Raw genomic sequence first — 13,784 nt, 5'->3', positions numbered from 1 at the left:
ATTTCAGTTTCACCTGACATCTTCCCTGGCCACTCCACGCCCTTTGTGTGTGTTTACTTCTTGCATGTGTTTTCCTGTGCACTGTTTGGGAAGGTATACTGCAAGTCTCTGTCCATTTGCACTTATGTGTTCTTTATATACCTATGCATAGCTGTGTTATAAAATACTACTAGTAGTGTTACAATGTTAGAAAATGCTTATGCACTGTTATCAATTACCATACTTTAGTGTGCTTGTGTCTGGGTTTAAGGCAAGGAAATAATAAGTATCTTGCGTACTCTGCATCTGCCTTATGGGTGCGGCAGGCCTCTGGCTACAAAGTGCGTTCTTGAATTTTCTGGAGCTGTCATTGGACCTGTCTCTCGTTAAAGAAATTTCCTTCTGGCATCTCTTGCATCCTAGGGTCATGTATTATCAGTGTCACTGTCAGGCTTTTAAAATTCAGTGAACTAGGTGTTTATGTTCTTGTTTACTAATGCTGACAAGGGCCAGAGTAAACAAACACTCTGTTACCCCCAAAAATAAATGCCAGAAAGGTGAATTTGTCTTTTCTCTAAAGCACTGGGTAGAGACCATGGACAGATACATTCTCTGGAGTAAACTCCTGTTATTCTGCAGGAGACACTTGCTAGATTCCCAGGTGAAAGTACTGCTCCAACTTAGTACTTGGAGAAAACCTTGCACAGAAGGTGGAATTTTAACTGTTGTATCTAGGAAAGAAGCTTAACCAGGAGGCTAAACAGTGGGATGAAGTCAATGGAATTACGTGTTTTCTACCGTGTATCGTGTTTCCTGCGCTCATGACAGAAAGCAATCAGCTTTCCCAGTGGTGAATAGAACAGACTTCAAACAAAAATCTACTAAAATATTATTTGCAGAGAAACTTAAAAGTAATTTGTAGTCTCCTGGTAGGAAAAAATGTTTGATTTTTTTTTTTCATTTTTTTTTTTAATTAAAAGTGATGGTTCTGTCCTATGAAAGTCAGCCTTCATTCAACAGTGACTTGTTTTGCACCACGGTAAACAATTTGTTTCTCTGCACAGCAAGTGCGCTTTATCCAGGATGGCTGACTAACAGTTAAGTGCTAAAAGAAGTAGGAAAGCTTCTGGTGCCCAAAGTCCGTCACCTCTTGCATTTAAAGTCATCTTATTTAGGTTGCTCATAAGTCAGTTTAAGGAGGCTTCTCAGTTTGATCTTCCAGTGCCAGAACACTTATCACTGGCTTGACATACTATAAAACATGTTGCATTTGCTGTATTGGCAGTCTCCAGTTCTTCAGCTTATTTGGGCATAACGTGAGCGACAGCTGATTTTAGCAGACTTATTCATGCTTCATTCTTGTGGTCGGGAGTCATTCCAATTCACCTGGGTACAGCAACTGGCTGTGCTAGATTCTTACTTCATGGTATAAGCTTTCCTTGCTATATGTAACTTGACAGGGTTTATTGCACTGAGAGCACAAGGGGAAAGACACAATGTATGTGTGAGGAGGAGGAAAAGAATATTTCTCCCCTCTTCTTATTTTATCTAAAACACAGCACTGTACCAGCTACTAGGAAGAAAATCAACTCTATCCCAGCCCAAACCAGGGCACTCTTTATCTGGACGATAATGCCAGACTATCTTTTAACTGAATCCCACTCAGTATCCTGTGCGAATACACCAAATTAATGACCAACTTGACAATGTTTTTCCTCTGTCTTGCTATATTCCTCTTCCTCTGTAGTGTAAATCTTCTAAAAGCAATTTTTTTCTTGTCTTTCCCAGCTAAGGACATTCTGCGTTTCTGTCTCTGTCTATTTCCATACGATATGTGTGTGTTATAAATAAAAATAAAGGTAAGAACAAAGGAAATACTTCTTTACAGAGTAACTAGCACAACCTATTCTAGACTCATTGTCAGATGCTTTTTTTCTACAAAAGGATCAAACTGAGTATTGGTAAACTCCTTATGAAATTGCTTGCCCAGTGTTACTAACGATCTGATTCTGACTGGTTGATAAATTGACAGTGATTTACTTCTGCACTGGATGGACTACAGTTAGACTGTAATCTCAGCCATGTGACCAGAGCTCCAGAAGTAGATCAGCATATTCAAGAACTCCTGGGTTAGAAATGGGTTTAGCCCATCAGCTCTTTAGATGTTAAAATCTACCCCCATGCTTTTGTTCTCTACTGAATTTAAATGGCTTATGTGATTAAAAAATAGCATTAAAAATAGGACATCAGTTATGAAAAATTAAGCGTCCAAAAATCCTGTGTAATTGCACTTTAGGCACTGTATGCAAGAGGTACGTGTCTAAGTCCTAGGCAGAAATCTAACAACCAGAAGTAGTGAGCCCTTGACCTTCTGTTCTGGTCCTGCCCACACGAAACTGTTATGGTCTTTTATTTTTGACCATGCTGAATTTGCAGCACACCTATATTCCACCTGGGTATTGCATGGGTATGTAGCTCTTTGAGTTGTGGGTTGGTGGTGTTTGTTTTTTTTCAAGCCTGGGATAGTGGAAATGTCATTAAATTTGTCTTGTTTCACAGTGATTAGAGTACTTGTCTGGAGATTAAGAGACCTGGATTAAAAATTAATACCCTGGGGTTACTCTCCTCTTCCCTCTGCCCTCCTAGACCTGGACTGCTGTGTAGCCAGGAACGCAGGGCTGGCTGGGTGAGGAGTGAAGTCGGGAGAGAGTGAGCTTGATTTGTCATGCGGTGGCCTGACTAAGAGAAAGTAGACCTGGGTTCTTGTTTCTGCTTGCAAGGTTGTGACATTGCTTTAAACTAATAGTGGTGAGATGAGGGGTTTAATCCTTGGCAGTGCAGCCATAGCAATGGTTAAAAGTGAACCAAGTGAAGTCTTCAGAGACTGTCATATATTTTTGGTAAACAAGGGGGTGTGAGTGAATTCTCTTGGGTTAAGTGGTTTTGGGGACTCTGGTTTTGGCTGCTTCCTGAATATGTGTTGTGGCCATTGGGCAAGAGAGAGCTAACACATTGCATAGCTATGCTCTTAAAGAATGAGCCACTCCTGCAAAACTAAATACCTGTTCAGGGACAGGCATTAAACTCCAAACCCCAGCCTCTCAAACTCTAAACTCCTGATTTTTCTACCTGTGTCTGAGAAACAATTTCAGTCACAACCTCCCTCTTCTTTCCTATCCCTGTGCTATTCAGCAGCATTTGTAGGGCAAAACCTGTTGACGTGGTGTGATTTGACACCACACCTCATCCAGTGCAACTTCAGGCTGCTGCAGAAACTGCTCCCTGCTCCTCGGTTCTCATGTGTAGCAACCAGATTTAGTTCTCACCCTGCCCTTTTAGGCTCCTTGCATCACAGCACACCTTGCTTTGCGGTGTCCGAGTGCTCTGTTTGGATCTGGCCATAAGTATTCAGTGAAACTGGTACCAGTCAGGCAAAAGACTGGGTTTTGCGTGATGTAGCCCAGCCCAGCCAGTGCAAACAATCTCGTTGAGTGAAGTTTTCATGGCTGATAGACTTCCTGTTATTCGTGCAATTTAATATCACTATTAAGGAGGACTGACGTTGCTGCTTGCTGGTTTCAGCTTAGCCAGAATGAACCAGCTATCAGACGGAATATTCCAATTAGGCGGCTAGAGTAAGCTTTTTAAAATGTATGTATTAAAATAATGGCAATAACCCTAAAATAAAAACTTCATTGTAAAGGTTAAGTTACACCTGGTGACTGAGATGGGACCTGATTCTGACTGTCCTATCTGCAGACAGTAGGCTAGCTTTTTTTTTTTTTAACCATTTTGATTTTTAACTTACCTGGAAACTGCCAAAGTGCTTTTTTTCTCCCACCTCCCTTCTTAGCTTGCTTATTGTTTCTGTGACTGCAGGACTCCTCAAGAACATTCTCTTTCCTCTGGCACCTGATTTCTGCTGGTAATTGGATGCTCTGTAAGGCCCTGTTTTCGGATAGGTGTGTGCCTCAGTTACTGTAGCTTGCGTCAATTGATCCGGTCCTTGCTTTCTTAGTGGCCTTCAGATTATATCAGTTATTAGGTGGGTAATTTTAACCTTAACAGCTTGCACAAGTGAGTGTCTAAGGTCAGTGGTTAATCAGTTATCTTGTAAGAGAGGACAGCCAAAGGGCTTGTGTGCACACTAGTAACCACAGAGCTATAGTTATAACAGCAAGGTTGGTAGCTGAAAAATAGGGGGGCTGCTTACCTTAGACAAGTAAGGGATGATTTTGTTTCCCGCAGCTACTTGTTTATATAGTTAATTGTGTCTGAGAACGGTGGAGTGCCTTTTACAATGTTCTGTGTGATCTCAGTTTTGTACTGGGTTACAGGCAAAGCTGCTCTGGTGAAGCTGAGATCAGTGGCCTCCCTCAGGGGAGGCACAAATGTTGCCCTCTTGATTTGGCAGTTTTGTGCTCAACCTGTACCACAAAGCCATGTTGTGCATCCTCCTGAAGAGGTAATGTACTATCACCAGTGACCTGAGCAGTTGGCTGTGACAGTGCTTTAAAGCAGATCAAAGTGATGCATAAAAGGGTGCAACTTACTAACTCACAGGTTCCTAGTTCTACAAACATAGTGGAGGAAAATCAGTCTGCCAGTGATGGTGCCTGTCCTTGCTCAACTAGCTCATTGCCTTGATACGAAAGAAGAGTGAGAGTGGGGACTCTTAAACTCACAGGGATGCCACAGATACTGACTAATGGACTCCCATAACAATGGGATAAAAATCACCCAGAGATGTCATGTGGACAGGCTTTGAAATTAACCTTTTTGAAAGTTTCTTCAGAAGCTGTATACTTAAGAGTCTTCCAATTAGTGTCCGAGACTGAAACTGCTCTACAAAATGCCTTGCTGTCAGCCCAACAGGGTGAGCATTAGTCTGAGTAAGTATTTGAATGCACACCCATGTTTGCTGTTTGTAACACGAATTAGTAAAGTCCTCTTGTTAGAAAACCTGAATTAACAAAGAGTCAGAACTACAGAGTGACTGTGCAAACTGCAGCTCAGTTCTTTGCTTTCTTATAGAAAAGGTTATCTAACCAAGATGCAGGAAGTGTGTCACTTCCCAGCAGCCACTGATAGGAAATACTTCTTAATTAGCTGCACTGTTTTGCATGCTTCCATTCTTGAGTGGCACAATTTCCAGAATAGAGTCCTAGCTAAAAAGTACCCAAGTACTTGCTAAATAGTAGGAAAGCAAGGAAGCAGAGTAGAGGTAGAATAGCTCCTCTGAAGTCTCCAATACATAAACTTGTCAACACCTCTACACTGGGAACATTGTAACTTTGATCTGCTTAAGGATAAAATTTGCTAAACCCAAGAACAGTATGTTTAACTATAGGAATTTTTATCAATTCCACAGCACTACTCTTTGACCATCCATATCAAGGGAATTAATGTAGAAAATGTCCTGCAAGTACAATGAAGACTTTGTGAACACCTGCCTAGGAAGAAAACCAAGTAAAGTAAATCACTAGTTATGATATACTGAGGGCTATAGCTGCTCACAGTATCTGGGATTTTTTTTACATGAACAGGAGAGGAATATAAGGTTAGTTGCTTTTTTGAAATTCCAGTAGCATGTGTAAATTAGAAACTGGGCACAGACCTCTTGTTGTTCTGATATTTTGGGGAAAGTTTCTTTTGGATTTCTCACGTACAAGCATCTAAGTGAAGGAAAGCCTAAGCTGAATGAGGGAGAAGTATACTCTTGCAGCACAGTCTGCCTAGGGGAATTCTGCCACTTTAGCCTTTTGATCATTTTTGGTTTGCTTTTCTTTTTTTTTTTTTTTAGGACTTCCTAGTACAGAACAGATGTTTCTGTTTGACTTGCATCAAGAAACAATGCTCATTGGCCTAGCACAGGCAATGCCAAACCTCGAACTAGAGCAGATATATTTTTTTGAAAGAATGGGGCAAGGGAAAAAAAGGAAAGGGGTTTGGCATCTCCTGGTTATATGCAAATGTTCTCTATTGGACACTAGGGCTGAGAGAAAGAGCAGGCATGTTTTCCACTCTGCAATAAAACTTTGTGAGAAGGGAAGGGAGGTGTTGGTGGCCTCTTCTCATGTTTATCTTCTGTACTGAATCTGTACATTTGAGATGGCAAGTCTCCAGAAGAAGAGGGTGAGCACTTCTGTTCTGTAAAATGAAAGGAAGCCATTGGCATCTTAACAAAACCTTTTTAAGGAGTGAATCAATTACTTGCATTATGAGTGTCAGGTTTTGCAGGGGGGAGGGCAATCTTTTAGCTGTTTCTTGTGGAACTTCCCAGCTAGGATTTGAATCTGTCTAGTAATTCTGTTGGGAAAACATTTGGAAAGAGCTAGCCAGATAAGCATATATATGGTCAGGAGGTAACTTCCCACCAAGTGATCGGTTTTCTTCCAATCTCTGTTAAATGTTGTAGTGTTTTACTTAAATCTGTTTTCAGACCAGACAAAACCACTGTTAAGCTGGACCCTGTGTGGGTCTAATGCCAATGCTGACACATGAAGAATGAGAAAGTGACAATGGGAGTTGGAGTCTTGTGAGCCCCCCACGCTTTAGCTTTTGGGGAGAGTCTAGTCCCTCTGTAAAGGGACATGAGAATAATTGTTACACAATAGACAGTGCTCTGCCTTTGGAGATCTAGAGGACTGAGCCAACTTCACTACTGTATTTCAAGTCCCTTACCCCCTTTGTGTTGTAATTCTTGAGGAAAAGAACTAGCAACTAGAAGAATGAAGTTCCTGCAAATGAACATTTGCAAAAATGAACAAATGAACATCCTGCAAAAGCAACTAGAAGAATGAAGTTCCTGCAAATGAACTATTATTAATTCAAACGATGTGCCTACTGGGGTGAAACCACAACAAAGTGCTAATGGTATGATGTGCAAGGAAATACAACTAGATTTGAAGAACCTCAGAATTTATAATGAGATATGCGGATGTTATTGATGTTAACATGCTGGAATCTCTGTAATTTTGAAGCTGCTTCAAAATTCAGGTTTTTTAAAAAATCGTTTTATATTGATGGCAATGTAAAATAAATGGCATGGCATCTATAGTTAGTCTGACAAGCAGTGGTCCTAGGGAAAAGAAAAATGTAGGCACGTTTCTCTGAAGCTTCTCTTTAATTTATGAACAGCTTATTCCAGAGACTATGTCCTCTTGAAACCACTGGCCTAATGATTGTATACCAGAACAGGTACAGAGATTGACATTCTTAGGCACTGCTGCCAATATCCAAGCCCTATAAAAGAAATGGCAAGCTGCCATATGTGATTAGAGGGATTAGGCCACAACCAAAGCAAATTATTCTTTTCTCATTGTCGGTAGTTAACTTTTATCTTCTTACTTCTGTTATTAACATTTTGCTCTCTTGTTCAGAGTAAGTTTTGTATAAAACAGAACAATTGCCTGTATAGTCTTCAAAGTGATGAAGGTCTTCTTACCAAACAAGAGTAAAATGAAATCACAGGCAGACCCGTGTGGACCAGCAAAGCAGATGTTATGGGAAACAAGTGGACTTTTTCTCAGTGCTTGCATTGCTCTAGCTGCATTTCTTCTTCTTCCATCTGGCTGAAGATCATTATATAAGGCTGTCAGTGAGAATATTTTAAAATTGCAACTATTTTGCAGGTCAAAACCAACAGGGATCAGTTTGGTACTGTTGAGGAAGGGTGAGGTGTGAGCAAGGCCTGTTGTGTAGATATTTTTAATTTTTTTTCCCCATTGAGGCTGTTTTGAGTAGTTATCTGGTCCTATAATTGCAGGTAAATCAATTCTTTCCCTTAACTGTATTGTCATGAATATTGCACATGCAAACATGTACTGGAACAAAATAAAGGCATTGCTGTGTTTGTAAGAGCAGCTTCAGTGTTGCCTTATTATAGATATCCCCCACTTCTGCAAAGATCCCTGTTCCACCAACACCCTCCACTTCACAGCCAGCTTGATAAGAACTTCTCTACCTCCCACTGACTAAACGTACATGTTGGCAAATACTGTTCTCTAAGTTAATCTCTGGGACTGTTGGATATATGATATGCTGTGTACATTTAGCTGTTATCATTTTGAAAATGCTCTGATAACACGTCTTGAAAGAGGAGCTGGATTGGCTACAGATATGCATATCTTACTGGATGATCTTTTCCCTTCTGTCCCTTCAAGAATTAAAATGACAACGGGCCTTCTTGTGTTTGTTTTAAGTTCAGGTCCTTGCCATTGCAAGCAACCATGTTTAAAACTCTTTTGGATGATGACTTAAGTCCCTCTTGACAGTTAATAGCTTTTCTTTCTTCACTACTTAAAGTGAAATCCGTAATCCTCTGATCTTGTGCACAAATATGTTCATGACCATCTTAAGCCATTTGTGCTTTTGTCAATGCTAGTATTTAGCTTGATCAGCTGTTCTCCCTTCATGGGATTTGCGTCATGTATTTACAGAAAAATTATATTCTCTAAGCCTCGGATGCTGCTGAATTAGCTGTGACTGTACTCCTTAAATGTCAGTGGAGAATCAAATTTGTTCAGGAGAGTGTGATGATTTGTTTGTTTGTTTTTGTTGCAAAGCTGTAGCTTGTAAGCCTCATAATCAGAGGTACTATTACTGCCTAATCATAGAATGGTTTGGGTTGGAAGGGACCTTTAGAGGTCACCTAGTCCAGCCCCCCTGCAGTGAGAAGGGACACCTTTAACTAGATCAGGTTGCTCAGAGCCCCATCCAACCTGGTCTTGAATGTTCCCAGGGATGAGGCCTCCACGACCTCTCTGGGCAACTCATTCCAGTGTTTTACTACCATCATTGGAAAGAATTTCTTCCTTATATCTAGTCTAAACCTACCCCGTTTTAGTCTAAAACCATTACGCCTTGTCCTGTCACAGTGTGACCTCCCGGGGTGATAGGGGCCAATTCTGCAAAGCTCTTTTTGTTCCAGATGATGTTCTTGGCTTCCTTGCTTGAAAATAAAGGATTATTATTTCCTGAAGCATGGGTGTAGGACAAACTTAGTTACATCTTTTCTGAGAATTAGTTTCTCCGCAGATGCTAATTGTTATATTACACAATTCCATTTATCTGTCTTCCTCAGCTTCCTGTTGCCTTGTGTCTGAACTTTCAACTCATCCTTGTTGCTAGCGCTGATACGTTGTGGCAGTGAAGATATAAAGTTAGGAAAATGTGAAACTTTCAAATGCATAAAACCAACCCCTCTTGTTTTTAAGGGCTGATAGTTTCTTGTAATTGAACGCTTTATGGGATGAAGATTGTATACAGATGAGAGTCTCTGATCAGCCAGACCTGCAGCGTAATTGTTCAACTGAAGAAGTTGGCGCAAATTAGGGTGCGAAAGCAGCCAAGAGTGTAGGATTGGCTGTCACCTTCTTCCTCCTGCTAGAAGGCATTGGCTGCAAGATGGATTCTCTGGAGCAGAGCTCTAGCAGCTTAGGTCTCCTGCTTCCAAGCACTTGAAAAGTAATTTTGCAATGTAAATTTAGGGCATTATGAGGCTTCTGCATGCAGAAGGAAATCATATGGATTTGGATGGAACGGCTGACTCTGGGGTTTTGCTGTTTGTTTTCTGATCCTGTTGATGAACTTCATGTCATTCATGGCAAACTACTCCAACCTCTTCTTTGCCTCTCCCTCGTTACATCCCATATGTATACACTGAGTAAAAACTTCAAAATCTAAGTTATGACTGTGGTACCTCTTAATGCAATATCTCATAATGTTTGGAATGCAGTATTCAAGTTAACATTCCCCTTTTGCACTTGGGAGAAAGCAGCAGGGGTGGCAGACTTGTGTTCTAAAAAAATGTAAAGCCTTACTTAAAGGAATTTGAGGTGTATAACTGCTTGAGAAGTTTTGAAAAATTTTATAAGAGAAAATTTTTGGATGAGTGCCTGGCCTAAAGTGCTTGGAAGTTATGAGCGGCTTAAGAGTGTGTGTGGGAAACTACATCTTGGGTCTTCTTTCTTTTATTGCCAAAACATAGAAGCTTTCATGCATGAGTTACATAAAACACAATTTCAGATTCCTGTTTATTACAGGGATTAGAAATCTTTTATGAAAGGGAAGATTTTTCTGTGGTTTCACTTGAATTTAAGGTTTAAGAAAAAAAATAATGCCAAATATGCCATGACTCACAAATGTTGGTCTACAGCACATGACAGCCTTTCTCCAGAGATCAGTCGATGTGGTATTTCTATTGATTTCTGTTTAATCAGTCTGATATGGATTTTTCAGTCTTATTTGAAACTTAGGTCTGAAAACTTTCCTGGCAAAGGAAAGCTTCCCATTGAACTTGCAGTGGTACCAGGCAAACTGTTGAGATCTCTCAGTTCTTTTTGGCAGGTATAGGGGCTTTTAGGAGAAAAAATTGTCAAAAAAGAAACTAAAAGAACTGAGCTTGGGGTGGTGGTAGTGGGTGACTTGGAGGAAGACATTGATTTTTTTTAATTTTATTTTATTTTTTCAATTAAAAAAAAAATTAATTAGCCTTAGGTGTTATAACAGGTGCTATACTCTAAGCCAGCAGTTTTTGCTGGCTGTGCTTGGAATCAGTGCTATCAATCTTTTGCAGAAACTTGCAGCAACTCGTATCAGCGGGTCTCATGACATTGGCCAGTACAGAAAGAGGTTTTCTTCTTATTTATGTAGAGACTAAAGACTGCTCTGCTTTCAGTTTGTGACTGGCATGGCTCCAGCGACTGAAGACTTGTTGTCATAGTGAAATGTGATACAAATTGCAGTATATAGGTGATACATGTTAAGGGGAGTGGAACCCTCAGCTGATCGTTGCTAGTTTTTTCAATTGCTTATCCAGTGAGATCAGGGGCCAGTTTTTCAGGTACTCAGACATGCCTTAACTGAAGCATCACGTTGTTAGCTTTGCAAGGGAACTTAAAGGGTCTCAGCTGCACTACTCAAGACTGGGGAAGATTTTTATCATAAGCTAGGGTGGCAGCAAAACCAACTAATACGATGCCATGTAAATCTGAATACAGGATGAGTGCGAGTGGCTCAGAATTCATGTAGGGTCCTCCTCTGAAGAGCTGGGAGGAGAATGTGCTCCAGTTAAGCCAGACATAGTAAGTATGTTAACTTAGCAAAACACAGCTTTGTGAACTGTGGAACCATATTGTATGATATCTATCAGGAAAAAAAAAAATGGTTAAGAGTCTGCCAGGGTAGATGGTATTGGTATCTTGCACCTGATTGAAAACAAAGTGGAAGCGCAACCTTAGTTGCGGAAACTGCTCTGCAGAGTGATGGTATCCAGGAAGTTTTGTAGCAGTGCAGCTTGCAGTGAGCTCCCACAGCCTGTGTGGATGCTCAGCCCTTGCAAACTGTCAGCTAGGGAGAAGTTCTGCTTCCATGAGTTTTATTAATTTGAATACTGTGAGACACTGAGGCCTGCAGCTTGCTTTGTACATGTTGTCCAACTATTTCTTTTAGATTTTTAAATGAATCTAATAGACAATATAATATTTTGTCCCTCAGCCTTCTTGAAACAAAAAGACATGGCAAGATATCATTCCTACAATACCTTTCTCATAGACTTGATTGGCCCAAGGCAAGAAACTTGCCTGATCTACAAGAAAAGTCCTTGATGATTGCAGTTCTGAGCTGTCAAGGTGTCACGGTTTAACCCCAGCCAGCAACTCAGCCCCACACAGCTGCTCAGTCACTCCCCCACAGTGGGATGGGGGAAAGAAGCGGAAGGGTAAAAGTGAGAAAACTCGTGGGTTGAGATAAAGACAGTTTAATAGGGAAAGCAAAAGCCGTGAGTGCAAGCAAAGCAAAACAAGGAATTCATTCACTACTTCCCGTGGGCAGGCAGGGGCTCATCCATCTCCAGGACAGCAGGGCTCCATCACGCGTAACGGTGACTTGGGAAGACAAACGCCATCACTCCAAATGTCCCTCCATTTCTTCTTCTTCCTCCAGCTTTATATACTGAGCATGATGTCATATGGTATGGAACACTCCTTTGGTCAGTTGGGGTCAGCTGTCCCAGCTGTGTCGCCTCCCAACTTCTTGTGCCCCCCTCAGGCTGCTCGATAGTGGGTTGGGGTGAGAAACAGAAGAGGCCTTGACTCTGTGTAAGCCCTGCTCAGCGATAGCTAAAACATCCCTGCGTTATCAACACTGTTTGCAGCACAAATCCAAAACACAGCCCCATGCCAGCTTCTGTGAGGAACATTAACTCTATCCCAGCCAAAATCATCACACAAAGTTTTATGGTTGCAACGTGCCTGCTGGCAGCTGTGCGCAATGCCGTTCAGCCAGCCTCCAGGGCGTTGGATTAGCACTGCGGATGCTGACTGGTGTATCAGATGTTGTGAAAAGTTTCTACATGGTAGTCAAAAAGGGCATCCGTACCTGTTCTTAAGCTGAAGGAGTATTGTTGTAGATCCTCAACAAACTTAGGATTGTTACATTTGTCGGTAGTCTTATAGTAAGCACTTTTTACTTCTGTCTAATTGTAAAACTGTAATTTTCTAAATATAAATAAAGTTGCAGATGGCAGGTTATTTGAGATACTATTATATCAACCTCATATGGAGCAAAATCACAATGAGAATCAGAGAGAAGATAAATATGGCAGCCGGACATAACCATATGCAGAAGGTGGTTGGGCTATTTATTTTTTTTTTTTTTTTAAGCAGGGGGGATAAGCATTAACCTGGCTGCAGCTGCCTTCCACATCTGTAAGAAATGCTGTTATCTTTAGAGATGCAGTTTCCCTTTGAAGTGCCAGTGCCAATATCTTGTTTTAATCTCCTGGTTGAACCCTGTGGCCAGGGCAGCAAGCGCAATGACTCGTTGCATGATTTATTTTTTTTTTAGGTCTCATTAGATCAATACGATGTCAGCATTCTCAATACGATGTCAGCATCTTCTCTGCCAGATGGCAGGGTCAGACTGCAAGGGTCGAAGGCTGACACACACATACCCAAAGGGTTGTGGTGATGGCTGCCTAATGGAGAGACCTGTCCAATAACTACATCTGCTTCTCTTCTGTCTCTCACCAGGTTTGTCACTAGGGATGCTTCTGAGACTTACCTTAAATTCAAGCTATTTATTTATTTTTCTCTGGCTTCAATACATCCATGGTGCTGTAACCCTGAGGCACTAAGAGATATCTCAACTCTAGATACAGCTGACTCCCTGTGCCTTCCCCCTCCCCCCTTTTATTCCTCTGAGGTTTTTCTAGAAGAGATTTTTTGTTTTTGACAGTTGGGATTGCCTTGTAAGTGAATAGTCCTCTGGAACCATGGCCTATAAACCAGAGACAAACCAGCATTTTAAATTACTACTTGTAAATGCAGTTTGGTTTGGATAAAGCAGTGAGGTTCATGTTACCCCATGACTTCTAATTCCACATACTGAAGATGGTTATGTGGAAATTATTCCGCATTTATTCCATACGTTCTGTAGGACAGTGATTTGGCCTACATGGGATCATATTCCTGACATAATTATACACTGTTAGTGGTAAACTGTTTTGAGTAAAAGTTTCATTTATATCTTGTAAATTAAGTTGTATTGCAGCCTATAGCAACCATAGATACCCTGACTTTCCTTCCCAAAGCAGGGGCTGGTACAAAGGAAAGGGAAATGACTCAGGTGGTTCCTTTCCTCTTGACCTCAAGGTAACTAGTCAGAATGACAGCAGTTCTGACTCCATCCAGCAGCTAACAGCAGCTCCTATAAAGTTTAAAAGGTTTACTGTAAGAAACTTGACTTTGCAAACCTGGTGCCTGACCTGTCAGTGAGGAGTGTTGTATATTTTGGGGGAAAGA

The 13,784-nt window shown here is 41.0% G+C and overlaps 1 protein-coding gene across 3 annotated transcripts in view; it reads left to right on the top strand.

The window, feature by feature from the left end:
- Nucleotides 1–13,784, top strand: part of SYTL2 (synaptotagmin like 2) — a 65,123-nt gene continuing 51,339 nt past the window's right edge. For all 3 annotated transcript variants that reach the window (XM_035897927.1, XM_035897936.1, XM_035897920.1), the window contains exon 1: nt 1–93. The gene's annotated coding sequence lies outside the window, so the exon portion shown is untranslated. The remainder of the gene's footprint in view (nt 94–13,784) is intronic.

Source organism: Egretta garzetta, unplaced genomic scaffold (genome assembly GCF_000687185.1).
Source record: "Egretta garzetta isolate BGI_Z169 unplaced genomic scaffold, ASM68718v1 scaffold20, whole genome shotgun sequence".
NCBI lineage: Eukaryota > Metazoa > Chordata > Aves > Pelecaniformes > Ardeidae > Egretta > Egretta garzetta.
The sequence above is the reverse complement of the archived record's forward strand: the minus strand, read 5'-3'. Positions and strand labels throughout refer to the sequence as shown.